General features: G+C 40.8%; 1 long non-coding RNA gene across 7 annotated transcripts in view; it reads left to right on the top strand.

The window, feature by feature from the left end:
* The window catches only part of LOC146812329 (uncharacterized), a 431,626-nt gene that overhangs the window by 300,695 nt on the left and 108,502 nt on the right, over window positions 1-22,429 (top strand). For all 7 annotated transcript variants that reach the window (XR_014965917.1, XR_014965914.1, XR_014965919.1 and 4 more), the window contains one exon: window positions 5,689-5,773. This is a non-coding gene — a long non-coding RNA (uncharacterized LOC146812329). The remainder of the gene's footprint in view (window positions 1-5,688; window positions 5,774-22,429) is intronic.

Genomic DNA, 22,429 nt, shown 5'->3' with positions numbered 1-22,429 from the left:
GTGAAAGCATGGGAAAGCTTCATTACGACCCTTGGTGGGAAACTCACGACAGGGACAAAATTAGGACAATTGAAGGAAACCTTAACAAGACTGACAACCAGCCCAGAATCAAAAAACCTAAAACGTACCATAACCAAACACTAAGGCGGCTTTGTAAAACTCCACAAAAACTGGACCTGCAATGCATCCTCCAGAAAGTGAACGCACTAATAAAAAGAAAGAAATGGGAAAAAAAAGATCAAAGAATGACAAACTATGGGCCAAGTTACTTCATGAAGCCAAACAAAAAAAACAGCGCCAAGTTTTGGCAAACAATCAACAGAATCAAGCAACCACATCATCCTGGAATAAACTCTAAAATAACAGAGGTAGTCTGGGTAGATTACCTCTTCAAAAACTTAAAATATAAAGCACAAAAGGATGAAGAAAGGAAATGTGGAATGCGAGAAGAGATAGAAGCGACATTAACAGGAAAGAAACAACGCACAACCCCACTCTAGCAGAGCAACATGACTCTAACAGGAAAACGCAACATCATCAGGGGGTTGATCAGGCAGAAGGCTTAGACCGCTTATCCTCCATCAAAGAGGAACGCTATGGTCCAACAGCAACTCAGAAAAGAGGCAAATAGCCAGGGGCAGACTTGCAGGTGCCCCAGGTCCCAACGCATCCCCCAAACCTGCATAAAGACAATGCGGAGCCAAGGCCTATCACTAGTTTATATGACCTAAACTGCGCAACAACAATCCCGGAGTCCTGGGAAGGATCAATCATCAGTCCAATTTTTAAACAGGGTGACAGGAAAGCTCCAGTTAACTATTGACGAATCGCTCACATTGACGTAGAGGCAAAGTACTACGCGGGAACAATCTAGGATGAACTAACATTTTGGGCATCCGAAAATTCGATTATCCCAATAACCCAAACTGGGTTCTGCCGAGGACAAGGAACCACAACCAACATCATGGCATTAGCCTTGTTAATGGATGCAGCTAAAGAGACAAACACTCTCGTATATCTTTGTTTTATTGACTATACTGCTGCCTTCAACCATGTTGACCGAGCCAAACTTTGGCAAAAACTGGAAACTTGGGGGATCCCAAAACCCCTCCTGGACTGGCTCAAACTATTACATACGGACACTTGAATCAGGATTAAACTAGGTGCAGGGACCCACCTCTCCAAATGAATCATGACCTAAAGCAAGGGTGCGTCCTAGTGCCCCTACTTTTCAACCTTTTCCTAGCTGACCTCCCAGGGGAACAGGACAGGAGCACGTCACATGCTCCAAAAGTGGGAAACATGTTCTTGTCAAATCTGTTCTACACAGATGACTTAGTGCTGATAAGTCAGACCCCCATCAGTCTTCAACATCTCTTGAATATGACAAACCGCTTCTCACAATGGAACGCCCTACAAATGAATCTAAAGAAAACTAAAATGATGGCAGTAAATTACCATAATAAGAAAACAATCATCTGGTATTTAGACGGGCAATGTCTGGACCAGCTAACCAACTACAAATCTCTTGTAATTATTCTGGACCACAAAAGTTCATTTTTTTCCCCAGCTGGAGTCTCTGCAGAGAAAGGGAATTATGACTTACCTAGTGATGAAACCACTGAGGAAAATGTTGCCTGACCTAACACTCGATCTCTTGCTACAGGTACTGGGTGCAAAATTGCAGCGTACAATAACATATGGGAGAGAATATCTTAAAGATGCTGCAGCTCTGGACATGGTCATAGCTAATTCTTACAGAGCAATTTTTCATTTCCCAAAATGATTTCCACTGCCCAAATACGACTAGAATTTGGGCTCCAAAAACAATCGGTGGAAAGAAGGGGCGCGTACGTAAAAAGTTGGCACAAGCTCCGTAGTGCCGAGGCTGGATCGCTAAATTTCCATCTTTGGATCGAGTTGCTTCGCCATGAAAAATCGACAGCCGGGGAATATTTGTATGACTCCCTTAAGTTACTGGGATTGTCGGATCTTTTGGGAACCCCAACAGACCATCTATCCTTAAAAAGAAAATCGACACAAATGGTATCTGTCTTAGAAGACAAGGAAACGCTTGCTGAAAGGGTACATGGCTCGATAGGGCTCAGTGACTACGAAATACTCAAACCGCAATCTTACTCGAAAATAGAATTTAAAATGAGGACAAAGGAAAACTTTTTAAAGTTACGAGTAGGTGTTATTACAATCATCCCATATCTTCCACCGTGAGAAAGGAGAGGAGGGCCGCAGCCCTGTCGCCTATGTGGAAGAGTTCAGGCGGATAGCATCCATGTCATTTGCATCTGCCCTAAGTTAAAAGACATAAGAAGCACTTTATTGCAACCATTTTTCAAGCGGCATGGCACCCAGACTTGCAGGCAGCCAGTAAAGTTGTGCTTCACCCAGCCGCGGTACAGCTATACTGCCTACTCGCAAACAAAATTGAGACCGTAACTAAGAGACTCAAAAACTGGCCGCATGCAGACACTGGCCATAACATGTAGCTGAACCGGGCACCCTTTGATGCTAGACCCAAAAAGCTTACAGCACCTTACAGTCGCACTGGCACTTTAAACCAAGGATGGCTACATACGCAAAACAATGCACTTTATTATGCTGTATGAGGAGGGCTGCACAATTCAGGAAAAGTACTGCCAGCCTAGCTTTTTCTGACGCACAAGCACTTTAGAGTTACTGACGAGCATAATGCCCAATTGTGAAATTTTAAGCAACGTTTAACAATAGTTTTTTAATACACTTTTACTTACTGAATTGTGAATAAGAAACCTTTTATTGTTACATGTTTGCAAATGTTTTAATTAATCATGCATATTAAAATTACTTACAGGCAGTGGCAGGGGGTCAGAGGAAGGAAAGGCATCTCAGATACACGGAATTAGAAAACAAAATTGAAACCCTTGATCGAGCTATACAATACAAAGGGTCGGATGACCCTGCCCTTAGACATAGAATATAATTTAAGCAAACGGCGCTTACAGATCTAGAGAATAATGCAGCTAGACAACATGCAGTAGCTGTGCAGAGGCATTTGTACAACCTAGGGGACAAGGCCAATAGGCTTATTGCATGGTTGATGAGGAGAGACAGAACAGAACTGGGTCGCAGAGATCCGAGAGGATGATGGTGCGCTATCAAGTTCTGGGGCAGATATAGCCTAGGCCTTTGCAACTTACTATGAGGCGCTGTATCAATCAGCAACAAACAGGATGAAAGAAGAATGTGTGGAATTGCTTAGGGACATCTCCCTGTCAACAATCTCTACAGAAGACAGAGAAGCCGTAGCTCAAGACTTGACAAAGGAGGAGGTGGAGGAGGCCATTGGGTATCTACAGTTTGGAAGGGCTGTGGGCCCAAATGGACATCCTGCAGAATTATTTAAATGTGTGGCAACTGGGGTGGTGCAACCGATGTTAGATACATTCTATTCTGCATGAGAACACTGAGCCCTGCCGGTAGATTTGAGAATAGCTACAATTGTGGTCATCCCAAGGAAAGACAAACCCCCAGAGCGGTGTGGTTCCTATCGGCCCATTTTCCTACTGAATTTTGAAACAAAGATCCTGGCGAAGCTGCTGGCAAACCGGCTTAGCCCCATTTTCTCTACCATTGTACATCTGGATCAAACTGGATTCATGCCCCATGGAAGCACCAGGTTGAATCTTAGGGACAACTATATGGTGTAATGCCTGATAAGGCTGCGAACCCAACTGAACCTGCAGCACTACTGTCACTAGATGCCAATATGGCATTCAATAGCATTGAATGGCCATATTTGCAAGCGGTCCATTCCAGGCTGGGCCTTGGACCACATTTTTGCATGTGGGTCTGCCTCCTCTATTGTGATCCAAGGGCCCACGTTTGGGTGAATGGGTCAGTGTCAAAATTGTTCACACTACACGGGGGCATGCAACAGGGGTGCCCACTATCCCCAATGATCTTCGCACTGGCATTGGACCCACTTGCGGCTTGGATCAGAGGAGACCCCTTAGTCTGAGGTATTGATGTTGGGGGAGGGTGGGAGGAGCATATTTAACTATATGCTGGCGATGTACTATACGCACATAGACCAAGGCAGACATTCCACAGACTCATTAACATACTCCGGATTCTTGGTACATACTCCGGATAAGCTGGGATAAATCTCTTGTTTTTAATCTCACTGGTGAACTCCCGCCTCTTATGGATAACTGTGCGGCCCTAACACAATAAATTTAAATACTTAGGCATATGGATCACAACATCAACAGAAGACGTCATAACATTAAATATCCACTCCCAGCTGGCGAAACGGGGGAGAGATGTGACGCACTAGCGGCGGCTACCGATTTCCCTCATGGGCAGGGTGTGTTGTTTAAAATGATGGCCCTACTGTGACTACTTTATCCACAACAAAACACCCCCCACAAAATCCCAGATATCTTTTTCCAGGCAATCGAGGGGGAACAGCGTAGCCTCTTGTGGGAGGGTGGCAAGCCACGAGTGGCTTCACGTACAGTACAACAGGAGGTTTACGAGGGTGGATTAGCGGTCCTGGACATTCGTAGCTACTACCTGATGGCCCAGCTAATTAACATTAAGGGCTGGGCTTTCACACCCCACATTGTACCGACATACAGAGTCTATTTACATGCAATGGTGAACAGTGGGTATTTGGTGCTCCTGCACTGTAGAAAAAGAGGGAGAGCTATACCTCCTCACACTCAAACGGTCAGCACGTGGCATGCAGGCACTAAGCTACTGGGGTGGGACTCTAAATTAACATAACGAATGCCACTATGGGTAAGTGATGCTCTGAGTGAAGTGGGACACCTACAGGGATTCCATAGATGGAGCCTTAATGGCATTGAAACCCTGGGGGATATATGGCGGAACGGGACCATGATCACGTTTGTGGATCTCCAAAGAGAATATCAAATGGCAAATGGAGAGCAGTTTCCATATATGCAATTGAGGCATGCGCTGTTATGCCAAGTGCCTGAAGGGGAGTTGCCCGACTACTCCCCACTGGAAGATCAGTTGCTATTCACCCCATGACTGAGAGAGCGGTTTCCCTTATACTGGAAGTTAAAGAACAATCTCCCAGACCCTGTAGGCAAGCTGAGAGAAGCCTGGGAATCGGACTTGGGAGTACTGGAGGAAGATGATTGGCAGGAAGCGATCCAGAGTCCTAGAGAAGTAGCCATACGGGCAAGATTCAGGCTAATTCCACTCCAAGTCTTCCACAGGTCATACACCCCCAGAACACTCCACCCATAGGATAGGCAGATCTGACACTGACCTTTGCGCCAGTGGGTGTGGGGAAAAAGGCACTTAGTGCTATGAATACAAACTATTCCATGTCTATGTGCTACGGTACCGCTTGTTTCTAATGTTGCCAAAATGCATCTACTTGCTATTGTTTGCTGATATCGATGGATCGACTGTATGCTTAATAAAAATAATTTAAAAAAAAAACAGATTAAACATATAAATATAACTGTTTATTTAAAAAAAATTAACATTCATGAAAAAATTCAAAAAATCTTATATAGTTTACATTATTTTAGAAAAATAAATTTCTTTAAAAAAATGTATTAACATTTTGTAAACAATTTTTAAAAGAACTTTCCCATGCTTTTCAATTGAGTTAAATGGGAGAAATTATCCTTTTTTCCCTTTTCCTTTCAGGTTTCGCAAATACGGTTGTGTGTCTGTATCTACAGTCTGAGGAGAATTGTGGTCAAGATCAGAAGCAAAGAACAGCTGTTGTAAGGTAAGTCAAATTTAATTTATTATGCAGATTATGGGTGTAAGGTGAGAGGAGGAAGGAAGTTAGATCCATGTTAGTAAGATGTATGTTTTGCATGTTTTTTCATTCCTCTGCAGCTAACAGTAGTAGGCCCACGTCAGCTTGATTGTTTTTCATTATTTGCTTTAAAAAACTAATTTCAAGAATGAATAGGATTTATTTTAAACCAAAATGGGAAAATAATTTTCTTTTAAACAGTCTTTGCAACGTGTTTTTGAAAACTTTGCATATTGTGTTAATGCCACCAAAAACATGTAGGAGTGAGAACAAAATGGATGCCTTGGATCAAGTATAGGAATTTGGTGACATTTTGAATTTTTTTCTTGATGTTTGGTTCAAACAAAATATTTAGACTATGTGAACCATTGGATTTGGGACATCACTTCAAAGCATATGGATCAAATACTATTGTTGTCTGAACAATTGTTGGTCCCCGGATCCCTGGTTGGCTGAGGTAGGTACCTTAGGCCATATAGGACCTGCGTCTCCACGTCAGTGAAAGGAAGGACACCTTCTGAGATAGCCCCCACTCACCCCCTTGGTAGCTTGGCACGAGCAGCCAGGCTTATTTTCAAGGCCAATGTGTAAAGTATTTGCAACCAAGCTCACAGCAACCCAATGATGACACCACAAATGGACTCCACACGAGTTTTATAAAAATGAGTATACATTTTATATAAAAAGATATACGATAAGACCACATGATATAAATCCAACTTATGTGTATTGGTAATATTCCTCCTGGATGGTGGTTAGGTCAGCCAGCCCTTGTAAGTTCTGGCGGTATCAATAAGCACTTCTAAACATTCCACTGTAGTCCTAATACAATGTTCTGTAGTTCGTAATGCTATAATCAGGCACTTTGCAATGGAAAAGTAATGCAATACATAACGCAACAATCGGGCACCTTGCAATGTAGAAATAATGCAATGCGTAACGCAACAATCAGGTACTTCGTTAGGCAGAAATATTGCAATGTGTAATACACTAATCAGGTAGTTTGTTATGCAGGAATAGTGCAATGTGTCATACGACAATCAAGTAGTTCGTTATGCAGGAATAATGCCATGCGTAGTACACTAATCAGGTATTTCGTTATGCAGGAATAATGCAATGCGTAATACACTAATCCGGTAATTCGTTATGCAGAAATGATGCAATGTGTAATACGACAATCAGGTACTCTGTTATACAGAAATACGGTAATCCGTAATACACTAAAGCACCGATCACGGTGCCTTAGGTGGTCTCTCACCACTCGCGCTGACTCGGTCAGCCTCTGTCAACAGCTGTTGAAGCCACCATCAACAAAAATTGTTGAAATTGACCCAATAGTCGCTCTGACATTTCTTTTGTTCTTTTTGAAACATGTGGGATCAGACTACCTTTCAGCGATTGTGCCATTCTTATTTCTAGGAAACGTTGCTCCTTCCTCAAAAGTTCTAAGAAATGCCAAACGTTTGGGTGAGGTTTTCTGATTGATTTGTTGAAGGAGATGCCATTCCTCTATTACTTTTAGTCTTTGCACCTCCCTTGAAGCAGGTTGTGTAACAGTTCCACCATTCAACCGGGAACCTTGGCTTCCTCCTGCAGTTTGTCCTGCTTAGATTACCAATCCATGTGTCCTCAAATTAATTTAGTAAGGGAGCCAGTTTGTCTTAGTATGTTGTAAAATACTCAGCTTCAGTAATTGATGTGTAGAATTAATCCACACTGTCAGAAGGTACAAATCATAATGCAGTTAGTTTCTTCAGTTCATTCTGCAGTTTACTGTCTGAAATGTAATCCTCAACTAAAATGTTTTTGGGATTTTCTCCAATAGACCTGTGTAAAGTGGAAAGAAATCCTTGAATCCATGGGTATGGGGATATAATTTCAAAATGGGGTTATTCATTGGTAATTCAAAATAAGTTATCACTTTTCTAGGACATTTATTGAGTGTTTTTGATTTTACAACTGTAAAACATTAGTCTATGTTGAAATATGCTTATTAGAGCATAAACAGTGTAAACGTATACTAAATGAACTGCAGTGTTGGTGATATTAGCATGAATAGTGTATATTTGGGTGAATGGATGGAGTGTGGTTTTAAAGGTCCCATCCCTCATCTGACTATCACTATTATGCAAGGGTATTGGGCGTGCTAAAGATTAGTATCCTTTTCCGAGGATTTTTGTTGTCATGCAAAAGGAGGGGTTCATTAGTAAAGGTTACAGTAGTCGAGTCAAGGAAAGCTTTATTTGACTCATTTTTTAATAATCATAAAAGCAAACACAAAAATCTACCATATTCATCATTAAATTACACAGAATAAATACAATTGTCAGGTGACTACAATAAAACAAGTTAAAACAAGAAGAATAAATAACACAGCAGTGATATGAGCTATCTAAAAAGGGGATGAGTGCCCCTTTTACTTATACATTCTTAATAATACTTTCCCTTAGGTGGAGCACCTTCTTCAAAAACATAGCTACCCTCCAGGCTATGTGTTTGTTCTCCAAAAACTGAAGTTTAATTAACACTGGACGACATTGCCTCAACCCCTGTTGTTTTAAAATTGGAATTATCCACATTTTCCTTAACTCTATGTAAAATTTACAGAATAAAACTAAGGGAATGGTAGATTGTTCGGAGTGTTCATTAGTAAAGGTTACAGTATGTTCAATGGGAATGTTAATGTCAGAGTAGGTCTGGGGTGTTAATCGTTGTGGGTGATTTGCCTGTTTTTCCATTTGTATAATTCTGCTGAGATTAGGAATTGTGGATTTAGAACTTGATACATTCATTGGAATGTGTGGTGATACCTCCCTCAAAACTGAGCCACAGGGTTCATTGAATGTGGATGCCAAAGTTTTGATTTGCTGGATGTTCTCTCTAACCTAAATCTCAATTGCAGAGTGGTTATGCTCGGTGTTTTTTTCAACAATGTCACCAAGAGTAACCTCAGTGTAATGGGATGCATAATACTGCACACAACTCCTTTGATTCCTAGGCTCAGTTAGTCTCTCCTTACAATAAAGATAGCCACCATACTTTAGCAGTTGATTGCCTCTGTTAGACTTATTGTAGGATGCCTCTCTTCCTGTTGCCATATTGTATTTGTCTGTAAAACAGGGTGTGAAAAGTAATTTTATTTTAGTGCTTACAAATAGAAATGTAATAGTTACAATCTATTAAGAAAATGTGGGTTTTATTTCTTGACTGCCTATTGACTTTTCTAAGAAGATGTTCTTTATTCAATTGCTGGACTTACTTTACGAACTAGGATTTTGCACTGTGATTTGTAGTTGGTGGAGCATTGCGATCAAGATCAGAAGCAAGGAAGAGCTGTGATCAGATACATCAAATTAAATTGTGATTTGTAGTTGATCCTTGTAAAAAGAAAGACAAGATTTTAAATTTTTTAATGTCCATTTTTACCGTTGTAAGTTTCTTTAGCCTTTTGGTGGTTCAGGTCTTCTTCCAGTAGATATTGTAGAGTTGTATTACTCCCTTCTGAGTGTTGACATAGAGATATTCAAAATGATTTGTCTACAGTACAACCTTTTTTACATTTTTTGCTTTCTTTAATTTTTTAATTGATTGTGTTTTTTGGCTGCTTAAGAGACTTGTTTTTGGTTTGTTTGGGTGTAAAAAGTGGGTTTTGCAAACATTTTAGCTATTACGGTCTTTATCTTTTTTTTTGTTTTTTACAAGTGCTGGTGTTGATGGATTTGAGTCGATGTTTTTGTTTGGTCCTTTTTGAATGGTAATGTGCAAGTCCTGTAAAAAAAAAATTATAATGTCTGTATGTTTTACTGTAAATGCATTACATTTTAAGGCCTACAACTAACCAGCACCCTCCTGAGGCCAGCACCCGCTGCTGTTGGAATGCTAATTTTGCCCCCACCACTGTCCACCACCACCCCCTAGTCCAGCACCTGGTGCTGTTGAATAGTAATTTTGCTTCCCACCACTGGCCAGCACCTTCCCTGAGATAAAAATTTTGTTACGATATAAAAACATATATTTAATTAAAATTTAGTGGTTTAACTTCAAGTAATGTATTTAAATTTTAAGGATGTTGGTTTGTTCAAAATCTGTGAATTTGTATGATATTTATAATTAATGTCAGGTTTGGAAATAATTGTTGTTCTTAGTGTACTTTGTTTTATGTTTCACTTACTGGAGTTAATACGTGGCAGTGTCGGTCTAGGAATGTTTTTTCTCTTTGCAACTCAGTAGCATGTGGTCACCACAAAAGTCAGTGTACCACTGAGCACAAAATGGTGGTTGGCTGAATTTCTATGGTTTTTGAGTTTTCCAAAATTCAAAAGAAAATGTTTTGGAATATATTTTTCCGCATGATGAAGAGTCTACCAGAATGTTTATTATGTGTTGTAAAAAAGGATTCTCTTTGTTCATTTTTAGAACAGCCATTTTGTGTAGACCTTTCTTTTACTGGTAGAGTGAAAATAGAGGAAGGACACCCGTGTTGTATTTAGAATGAACACGCTTTGTTTCCAAATACCAGTACTGTATTTTAACATAGGAAATGTTTCCGCTTTTTAGGAGTACTTTACTAAGGGAAATGTTTAGCAATCTTGATATTTGTGTTCTGTAAATGTTTAAAATTGTATCCTGTATTTTAGGGGGTGGTAATCAAAAGCATATTTGAAAGGTTTTGTAACGTGTTGTAATGGTATACATTGTAATGGTATGTGTTGTAAAGGCATTTTTATGGTGCTTCCAAAATAGATTTTAGTAATACACAGCCCGTAAATGATGCATTTTGTTTTACATAACTGTTCTTTCAACACCGGAATAGTGAAAGCTATGTAAAAACAATGACAATTAAAAGCACACAATACAGAGCTCAGTTAACTCTTTGCACTGCCACTCCAAAAGAAGCTTCAAGTGATTCGATCAGCTAAAGCTAGTACCAGCTCCCAACATCGAATACATTTGCAGATATCCCTTCAAAATTGCAGATTAAAAAGTTGTGCACATTTACATTTCTTTCAGGCAAGCAGCACACTGTGAAAGTAGTGTTTCACTGTCTGGAATGCTTCGGTTTTACATCACAAGTAGACTCCCTGAATGACACATCAGCTGAAGAGACTGAGGAATGTGCGCCCCACATCCAATGACTCCACCGTCCCCCTGGGGTTCACGCCCCACACTGAAGACCTCTGACTTATAGAACAGTGATCTTGCCTAATAAGGTGCTGGGTGTCTTCAATCTGCCTTGATATATATTCGTAAGGATCCTGGCTAAGGATTTTCAGATTTGCGTGTCATTTTATGGAATTTTTCTCCTATTTGAAATCTGAATTTTATTACTCAATATCTGCAAAATCAAGCCTACATATTAAATAGTACATTAAACTTTCAGAACATTTCACTCTAAAATCAGTGTAATGTCTTGCCCAAAGCCCAAAAGAATTGATAACACAGGGTAAAGTGACTGTGAAAGACATAAGTGACCTGAAAAAAGAAGTGAAGAAACCTGCAAAAGATTTCTTTCCCTTGGGGCAGCCAAGACGATTGAGCAACTGCCAATGCCTTAATATCTCTGGTGTACTTGAATCTTCAGGATTGGACCTGTAGATTCAAAAACGATAATACAACCCACTGCAAGGAGGATGGTGGTAGATTTTTGGAGGTATAGACACCAGCCGGCACTAACTATTTTTTGGTGTATATTATAATAATCATTGGCTTCTTATATTCCAAGGTAGTCAAATGTGTTGCCCATTCATTATTACTACCAGCTGTGATGGTTTCTTTAATTTGTTGGGGTGGGAGGGTTGAATCCTGGCCTGTTAGACCTTGAATCTTTGGTATGGTTATCCCCTAACTTTTGTCATTCAACCATCTTATTTTTGGCGACTCGGTTGGTGATGGCCTGGTTGTTGGCTGCTTTTTATTGTGCATTTCTTTTAACAGGCATGTTGATACTGTAAATGCCACTAACTGTATCTCTAATTTGTTAAAGGAAAAGTGCTGACCTGTCTGAGTTAAGCCGGCCAGCGCACTTGGTCTTGTACACATTGGTTTGTTATGTGTTAAAAATAAGTAATAAAATATTTATTTAAAAACTTTGTTTACTCAAATAGGCTTAGAGAAGAGTGATCCCATCTGACAAAGTGTTTTGTCGTCTTTAAGCTACTTTAAGACATCATTTGTACGGGTCCTGGGTAGGAACTTTGATATGATTCATATGTACTTGTCATTTTATGTATTTTTGCCCTCATTCGAATTCTGAATTATATTAATCAATATCTGCAAATTCAAGCCCACATATTGAACTGTATATTAAACTACAAACTCAAACATCACTGCACCATCTTGCCCAGGGCCCCTAAAAGTTGATTAGATAGTGGGTAGAGAAACAGTGAGAGCTAGTTAGACTGAAAAAAAAGTTAAGAAACTTGTGAAAGTCACTTTCTCTGTGGTCAGTCTAGACCATAGGCCACCTTGAGCAACTGCTCATGCCTTAATACCTCTGTTCTTGAAGCTTCAGCAATCTGTGAAATTTGTCACAGCCGAGTAAGTTGATCGTATATTTATTGGCTGTATGTATATTCAAGCTGGAAGGATTATAGTTCCCTACATTGGGCATAAACCTTTTTCTCTATTTTCCTTGAAAAACCTTTTGAAATGTCTGTCCAATGTGAGGCTGCGGTAGCATTACAGGCAAATGCAGCGAAGGACGGAGGGCAGGAAGGTGCAATAAACATTTCAGAAAATGTCAGAAATCGACTTATTTTAAAAGTAGCAGATTTTGGAGTCTCAGCTGTAGGTGGGACTGTTACCTTTGTGATTGAGGCACACAAGGCATACAGGACAGAGGTGTTCTATTCTTGGGTCAAATCCCACCTGCAGATGCACATACACATACACTTCATTCATATATAGCAGATGAAATACCAGAAGAATACAATCCACATGAGGACATAGAGGTCTCGTTAGCATACCAGGAACATATAAATTAGTTTAAAGGTGCCCACCTACTCACCACAGAAAAAGTGAGACTTGGTCCAATCATCAGTAATGGAGCGACTTGGCTGGTCCTAGCTGCTTATACACCGCATCCAGAAATTGACACATTTACCAATAGAAGACTCACGTCCACTTTACAAAGAAATAATAAAACTTTACAGAAACCTGACACGTTGGTTATGAGAACGCTCACCATTTAACCGTCAAGGGTTACTACAGCAGTTCAACTACAAGAGACCGCAACTAAAACTACCCCACAAAAACTGAACGCGGTTATGGGAAAAATGCCCATTAAACACGAGCACATACCATTCTGGATAGCACAGAAAATAGCACAGCTAGGGGCAGTGTTTCCACACACAGGCTCACAAGAAAAACAGATTACTAACGATCTGCTTGCCAATGAGGATAGATCCCTAGATATAGGATTGTACCACTTGGGGTACAGTTTTCACTGCCATCTATACCATGACTCATGGCACCCCTTCAATAGCAGTGATGACAGAAGTATTAAGACAAATACAGAATGAGTACGGGGCAGAACCTGCCCTAAACTTAGGAATGATATTAATACACAATTTTTCCAAGGTATTAACAATTATGTTAGCGAATATAGAAGGATAGGCAGCTGCATTGTCTATAAGCCAATGCCTGAGTGAATGCACACCTGCACAACAGGAGTGAGAATTACCTTAAATTATTGAAGAGACCTATACTTCATTGAGTATAGATAATTTGGGAGCTAGACCTATGAAACCACAATTAATGAGTTATCCTGAATAGGATAAACCCAAGCAAGCACCTGATTCTTCTAAAAAGAAATGGGATAATAACAACAAAATAGGCAGAATGCATCACAATCACGGGTGGGTCTCCTCAACAGGAACGCTCTGACAGGAGGTGTAACCTTAGGATCCGTGATAACATTAAAAAAACCTGACAGATATCAGGATACTGATACACGTTCCTCTCATTCCTTTCAGGGTTGATAAAAAAAAAAACTCTGAGAGGGAAGGACGGTCAGAACACAGAGCAGAAGAGTGAGTCAAGCCAAGAGACACACATCGCACTTCAGACTACATTATCAAAAAAGATCAATCCAAGAGTAAACCTAAATTAAAAGAAAATAAAGTAGCTGGCCGTAAAATAAGAAATGCTCAGACTACTGAAGACTCTCAACTTCTGAATGGGCTCCGATGATGGTGGACAGTGCAGCAGAATTCAACAATAGCTCGCCAGAACCTAATGAAATTTCTGGTGACAGCAGTGTTGAATGAGCATGTCACGGTGGAGACACCTGATACTAGGGAAAGTGTCCCACATGTGTTACACAAAATAACACTCCATATGGGGTGGGATATATCAAGAAAAGTGAAAGGTCTCTTTTGTCAAAACATGACTTTTGAAGACGATCTCGTTCTGGCTGAAAAAGTTTGCCCACCTGAGTTCGTTATGGACTGCCCGAAAGGAGAGACCATCATTTTATCGGCTTTCTCCGACCTTGTTCCAGAATCATTAAAACATTCATACGCACAGGAGTGGGCGATAGCACTAGCTGCTGCATTAAACAGCAATTATGTAGGTTGGGATGGTGAGTCACCTCACCATGTAGTCCTAGTCAAAACTACTCCAACCCCACAGAGACAATACCTTATAAAACATGATGCAAAAAAACAAGTCAGTGAGATCATATATAAACTTGAATACCAGGGTGTAATCAAGAATTGCACCTCTTCCATGAATAATCCTCTGATTCTCATAATTCATAATGAAATCCGACAATTCATACCATCTAGCTTAAATCTACAGGCATTCGAACACATGCATTAAAACATTTGCAGAGCAAAATACACAGTGTCGCATTAATGAATAATATGTGGAAGAAAGACAAAACAACACTAGATATCTCAAATGGATTCTTTTTTCAAAATCTAGTGCCTGAGAGCAGATATTTGACAGAATTTTCAGCCCTCAGCTCTCAATGTCAGTTCTGTAGATTGCCCCAAGGGTATAAGAATAGCCCAGGGTTATTCTCAGCAAGATTACCAGAATTAGTTTGATGAGGAGGCAATGTCCTATATAAATGATATTTATCGGACTATAAATTATTGGATCAATTGACCAGGGTTAACAATATAATTTCAAAAATTGCCCACCTCAATGTCCTATTTTTGGGGTATGATCTCTCAAGTGAAGGCAAAAGCCTAGCAGCTAATGTTTTAGAAAGGTGTGTGCTGCTTCAACTTCCAAAGACCCTGAAAAAGTTACAATACATTTTAGGGTTCCTCAATTTTGGCAGAACATGCATTTTAGATTATGGAGAAAAAGTAAAACCATTTTACAACTTAATTAGAACTGATTTCTCCGTTCGACTTTCGACACAGAAACATACAGAATTTCGTTGTTCCCTACAAGCTGACATGATAGCTTCCATATATTCACATATCTGTGTAAATGCTACAAACTTGGTGAGCAGTGTATTCTCGGGTCAATCCGGGTATACTTACCTAACCTTTAATGAAGGTGAAATTGTACCCATTGCATAGAAATCACATTTGTTCACGATTGCTGAGATGCATTTTGCATCGACAGAAAGCATTTTGACAGCGGTACAAACTCTTGTAGTGAGAGAGCGAGCACTGGCTCAAGGGAAATTAATAATGGTCTTAACTCCAGTAACAACCTTAGAGGATGTTACTGAAGCAAGCGTTCCAAATGCTAAAGCATTGCATCCGCGATGCATATAATGGGTTAATTATCTCACTGCAAAAGACGTAGACTACAAATTTGATTCTACATTAACAAAATAAGCATTTTTCAGTACGAACAAGAATATCCTCCTCAGAGTGAAAAAAAAATGCCTCTAGATCAGTATGATGATATTATCTGTACTGACGGCTATGCTCAACTAGCCGTAGGAAGTAAACCGCAATACAGCACCGCATGTGCAATTGTAAAGGGACATATGAGAGATGGTAAGCGCCACCCTAGCAATACGCAGATGCAGTCTCTAAGAGATTGCACGGCACAGTTGGCAGAACTAAAAGCCCTGATACTGGTGCTAAAAAATAATGATCAAAAATTCCCCACACTTGTAGTGTGTGATTCATTTTTTGCATCCAGTCTTACAATGACTATCTTCACTACTGGTGCCTGGATGGGTTTAGAGATTCAAAAGGTTGCACAATAAAGCACAAATTACTTTGGGAGCAAGTGCCAGAACTGAAAAAGGGCTTGCCACGGGCTCATGGTATTCCTATTCTGAGGCATCAGCATGTTTAAGGGAATTCATTGGCTGATGAAGCCGCTAAGGTGACAGTGCGAACTGCTGCCATTGCTGTAATCACTTGTTCTAGCACAAGGGTAGACGGCCAGATAATGGTAGCTGTCATCGCTTCGCGTACAGACAGCTCAGCCTTGTTAAAATGTTTTCCACTCAAGTACTCCTACAAGTTAGATTTGCAAAATATTCCATATGCTCAAATTCCATGAGTGGGGAATACAGTAATACCAAACATGGATCGCAGATTAGGTTTAATTCTAGCTGCACATGGGGGCCTGTTCTCTGCACACGCATGTATTACTGCTACAGTTTCACTACTGAAACAACGTTTTCAGTGGCTAGATCTGACCAAACAAACCAAGGGTTTTGTCCTTAAGTGCAACATCTGTCAGCAGATGAAGGGTTCCACCGAAGCACATCCACCACAAACACCATTACTGATTTCAGACAGACCTCTCACGTGTATATTTGGATCACTGAGGCCCCTAACAACATGATGGGGCTTATAAGTACATCTTTGTGGCAGTGGATTCATGCACTTCATTCCTGTGGGTTTAGCCCCAGTGCTCGGGCGACGCTCAAACTGTTATAAAGGATTTGCGAGTCTTCATATGGACATACGCAATTGGCACATTACATTCTCACTGTGGCCCTGCATTTAGCGTTCTGATTTACAAAGAAGCTATCGGTAGTTTGGGTATGGTCTTGCGGTACTCCTCTCTGTATTATCCAGAGGGATATTAGATTGTGGAGAGAAATAACCAGGACTTAAAGCAATCCCTAACAGCAAGGTTATTAGGCTTGGGTGGGAGTTGGGTCAATCAACTATATGGGGTCCAGAGAGGACTTACATGCCACGAACTTCCCTAGGAAGCCGTACTCCATGTGTTGTCCTGTTTGGGATGAGAATATGGGTACCTGACCTCGATTGTGGCAGCACAATGGCGGATAAAAAAGCATTTGACTTCAATGACCCTTTGTCTGTTTTCCAGGAATTCAATGAATTCCGGGCATTAAAAAGCAAGGTCCAAGTAAAATGCACCACCAATGGGGAAGTGAAATCTGTTCGGCAAGACCTGCCTAGGTCCGGAAGATCGGAGACCTGGTCAGAGAAAAGATTTGGCCAAAAAATAATTAGGGCCATCCTACAGAGCGCCTGTACCTGTCCTAGCAGTCGAGGGAACAAGAACTGTACTTCTTCCTCTTCTTTCTGGCAAGAAGAAAAAAAATTAGTATCTATTTATCTGCTCAAACCACACTATGTGGCCGATACTGAATAGCAGGCAGCATGGGCTCCTGGGTAGCTGCTGATCGCCACTCGCTACAATAGAGAAAGTTCAGACAGAAAGACTAATAGTTTGAAGATTCCACTCTACGAAGTAACAGAGTTCCCAACAATGGAATGGAACTTGTACCAGTCAAAATTGACCAACAAAAAAATACAAATGAAGCACAGATCTCAATTCGACCTAATATCAACATCTATGTGAATGTTTCACAACGAGTCATCTGCCAGTTCAACAAAACTTGCTGAGCTACAAAAGATATTTCGAACAGGGTCTGGCTACTTAATTGATTTTGACACCTTTTCGATGGATCCTAGTGAACCTGAGTCAGTCACCACCAGCTTCTGTTCCCCTAAAAGAAAAAATATTTAATCACTACCTTTGGCGGAAAAAGACTTACTTTGTTTCACCCTGGCTAAAGCTCTGAATTGTTATTGGTCTACTTTTCTTAGTCCTTTAGATAGATGTAGTGACTGTCTTTTTACTGCCCCTGAATGTACATTATCACCTAGAACGCTCTGCAGTATAACATGTGAACTTGGTCCGGAGACCACATACATCATCTCATCGTGAACAAAGAGACCTCTCCTTTGTGAACATTACAGCTGCTCCGATCCCTGAAGGAATAGTTTGGGACAGGGTTTCATATGATGTTTTTGGTCCCACTGAACTTTTAAAATACCACATGCATTTAAATTTCTTTTAGTGATGATATTAACCCCTTCAGCGCGACGCGGACTTCCGCGCCGTGCTGAAGGTTCTGAGCGCGGGCGGGGCCATGACGGAGCGGTTCCGTCATGCGCACAGTGCAACCAACGCTCATGATGGAACCACTCCGTCATGAGCGTCGAAGGGGTTAACTCCAGTACATTCTCTGAAGATTGGGACTTTGGAACTGTGAATAGAATGCTGTCCGATTTAGAACAATCTGCTGCATTCTCTAAAAATGAATTTTATGATAAATCAGATTATGATACAGTGTATTGTTATCAACATTATGCTCATCATTTCTTGCACAAAGCAAGTATCCTAAATAATGTTTTTATTTACCATCACTGGGAACATTGCCCACACCACCAAAAGGTAGTTCACAAATGTTTGCACAAAAATTTGCCTATTTTTCTGGGTTTAATACTTCAGATCCGACCTCATATTATTATAAGGTTGCACCTACACCTGCAAAGAAAAATATGCTCACTAATATGAAACATAAATATTCTGCTTCCTTCATTTCCCAGCTTTCGTTACAAGGTTTCAACTTTTGGAGGGACACCATAGACACAAAATCTGTCTGGGGGATTAAAGATTGGCAAGTTCATGGAACTGAGTCATTATTTAGAGCATGTCTCAAACCATAACAGATTATTTTCCTGAATAACCCAGTGCAACAGACTTCCTGTCTTGAACTAGCCAAAATTAAGGAGTTTAGCACACCTCCGATTGTCTCGCTATCACACTTTAAGGGATGGTTAAACTATGCATATCATTGTAAGAATATGCTAGATGACATTATACATGAGGGGGTCATACAATTCTTCAGACCCCAATTGGAAGCGTTGGTTGGTATGGCCTATTGACACAAATGGGTGTCAGTCGAGATTCAGAGGTACAACCGAAGGTTTTTTTTATCCATACGCCTGACCAACGCTATGTACAATGAGAACATTCGGGGTGGTGATATCCTACAGTGTTGAGAAGTTATGCCTAGAGTGGCTGAGAACCTCATCACTGTCCCAGGTAAAACAACACTTGTACTTACTTTCAGATGAAATGGATCTAATGGATGTTTTTGCTAGGTCTCCAGAAACTGTCATAAACGCTTCTTATACGCTATTTACAATGAACAACAGGAAGCTGTAGAAAGATTGCATGAAATTGACAGGGTTAATCTAGAAAAGGCTTTGGCAGTGGTCGACAATGGTATGACCACACTATCATCTAGGATTTATTTACTGGGCAACATTGTGTCTTCTGCAACATATATATTGGAACAGGATCTGTCCATTCTTCAACATGGGCAATCGCAGTTATGATCCATTCTATTATTAAGCTGGAAGCTACAGTCTTTGCGATCTGGTCACGTGCCCTGGCGATATATCAACAGTACATCTGTTTTCTTCTTATAATTTAACAGCAAGGCAGACCACAATGGCACAAAAAGTAGCAAAGTATACAATGCTGCACATTGAAAAATTGGACCAATTACCTATCGCCATCGCTGAGTCACCTTCCACAGAATGGTTAATGAATGGCCATATTACATTGCCAGTCACGACATTCCAATTTCAATATTGTCTACAGTACCCTCAAGCAGGCAGGTATGAAGTGGTTTGTGTATGGAATACATACATACATTTGGGGAATTACCTTACAGATTTAGATGCAGGAATAGGGACACTAAAGTCTTTCTCAGCGGTTCAGACTGTGGGAATTCATTAAGTGGGTCTCTAATTTGTCAGTATAATATGCTTCACTGAGCTTGTCATGCTTCAGTTGCAAACCTATCATGCCACTTGAAGGGATCCCCAGCTGCCGTCATTAAACCGGCGTTCAAATTACTCTTGAATGGGAGTTATTTGATTTTGAATGATCAAGGTTGTTTTAGGATGCTACCAGGCATCACCTATCTGGTTACAGTAAGTTCCAAGGTTACGTATTGTATGCAAGTATTGTTTCCACCAACCCACACATTCAGGGAGGTGCCGCTATGGCCTTCATTGAATGTTTCCCTTATACGGTTTGATTCTTTGAGCAGACCGAAAGCCCTACTATTACAGAAGGAGGTGGCCTTGACCTTCGCTCAAGAGACTTTTGATCTCCAGGTTTAAAGGTCTTCAGCTGAGATAAAAGCACTACTCCGAACTAACTTCTCCATTTCGGGGAAATGGTACATCGTATCTTTAACATGTCTGATATGAGTGGGATAGTACACCTATTTAGGAACACAGTTTCTGGGCTATTAAGCAACTTTCGGACAATCTTTGGAGTTATTCCATCCTTTATATACTCTGTATTGGGAAGTGTTTCTGGAGAGATTCCACTGGTCCTACTACTTGTAGTGGGTATCCTGGTTTTAATTTTCCTGCTACACAAAGGATGTCCAAAATTCCAAGGAGATGGAAAAAGTGCTCTTGGAGCGATGTTGCCTTGAACATAAGGTACTCCATCTGGGCACACCTCGGCTTTCAGAGCTAAGCAAACATTGGTTTCTGTCATTCAGATTAGTCTGGGTCGACAGCTTCCTGCCTGTACTCCGCTGCTTATTCTGTGGATACGAACGTGTGTTAGACATATGTCGAACACTTCTATCTGTTGCGCCTCTGGAAGTACTGCTGGACTCTTTAAAGGCCCATGTAGTGCAGTGTCCTCAGCATATTCCAATTCTGATATCTGCATTCTTCGAGCTACTGTGGGAAGCTTGTTCTTCTGTCTGAATAGGCACCGGCTCTATACCAGGCATACAGGCATCAGGTGTTACCTCAACAGTGGCTGTGGGAACTGGAGAAGATAACCGTTGCTCCATTGACCTAGTCCAAGAGGGGTTACAGTGACAGTCATCTGCAAAGGCAAGAAGCAGTGATGCTGAGTCTCCTACATAGGACACACAAACATTTGACTCTCCGTGTGCCGGGAACAATTCGGCCTTTTGTCAAAAAAATTGGAAATAGAAAAAATTATTTTTGTTTTATTTTTCCTCTTTTGCTGTCACTGAGCACTTTGGCTTTCAGAGTGCTCAGTTGGTCTAACAGTATGTTGACAATTTTGAGGACTTATAGAGCTTTTTTAATGTTTACATAATTTGTTAACACATACCATGTTTTTTAGATGCTTTTATACAAGTCTGGGAGGTGAACTCCACTCCGCTCACGGAGTTTTCTGCACTCTCGTTACGCTGAGCTCGCGTAGTTCAGAAAAACTCCACTCTGTGGAGCGGAGTTTTTGCCCTCTTTAACGTTCATCAACATCAAGTTGGCGAGTGAGGAAAATCCACCTCTCTGTGAGATTTTCCTCGTTCCACATCATGGCTAGCGCAAGCGTGGAAAATCAACCTCCCAGCGAGATTTCTCAACGCTTGCCGTCAGATTTCTCATTGCTTGAGTTCTTGTATGCTTGAGACTGCTCGCGTTGAGAAACTGTCTGTTCCATTAAGAAAGCTGCAGCTCGTGTAAAAATCTACTCTAGCAGTACAGTAAGGAAGCAGCGCCCGCTTGCACTGTACATTGTGCCGTTCGCGATAATTGCAGTCTGGACAAGCACCTGGCATGGAAAATCACCGCAAATGGCATTTATCTAATACACTCCACCGCTTGCAGAGCTCTGCATAGCGCAGCAGAGTTTATATACACTTCGCTGAGTTCCGCTTCAATGAACTATGTCCAGGCTTGCTTTTATACTCATATTTTAGCAAAGTCTTTTATGCTTTTTAAAAAGGCATTTTTTAGAATTTGTTACTTTGTCATCCAGTAGGATGAGAAGTGGGTGTTATGAACCCCAATGTACCCCAATATAGGCCTAGGTAGTTGCACTACCTTTTACCTACATTTTTCCTACCTTGCTCTAAATAATTGTTCTGGTGCTGATCTTTTACCTAGTTAGGTGCCACATAAAAGGTGTGTGGTTTTCTCTCAAACTAGCCTAATTTAATATGCATGAGGATTCTCAGTATCATAGCAGGATTCCCATCTTCTGCATAATAACTCTGTATAAGGGTCACCACTGTTGCCATACTTGGTGGACACGCCGACAGTACCAAGACACATCTAGGTAGAACACCTGAGGGTGCCTTTTGGGTATATAAGTACCACATCTTAGCTGGGCAACCCAGAGGAGAAAAAGACTTGCATGCTGACACGAGACGCTGAAGTCCTTGCACGCTGACACTCCAGCACGCAGTGGTCTGACATCCCTCACAGGGTGTCCAACTCGAGACCAAGATGGGGTCCTTCTCTCTCTCACATCAGGTAAAGGGGTTGGCTCTTTCCTAGGGGGATTCTTGGCTATACACCTACATACATGCTAGGTACACTTAGGTACATCTAGTTGGGGTTTTAATCGTATGAGAAC

The sequence above is a fragment of the Triturus cristatus genome, chromosome 7 (assembly GCF_964204655.1).
Source record: "Triturus cristatus chromosome 7, aTriCri1.1, whole genome shotgun sequence".
Lineage (NCBI taxonomy): Eukaryota > Metazoa > Chordata > Amphibia > Caudata > Salamandridae > Triturus > Triturus cristatus.
Note: the sequence above shows the minus strand (reverse complement) of the source record. Positions and strands in the feature narration are given on the sequence as shown.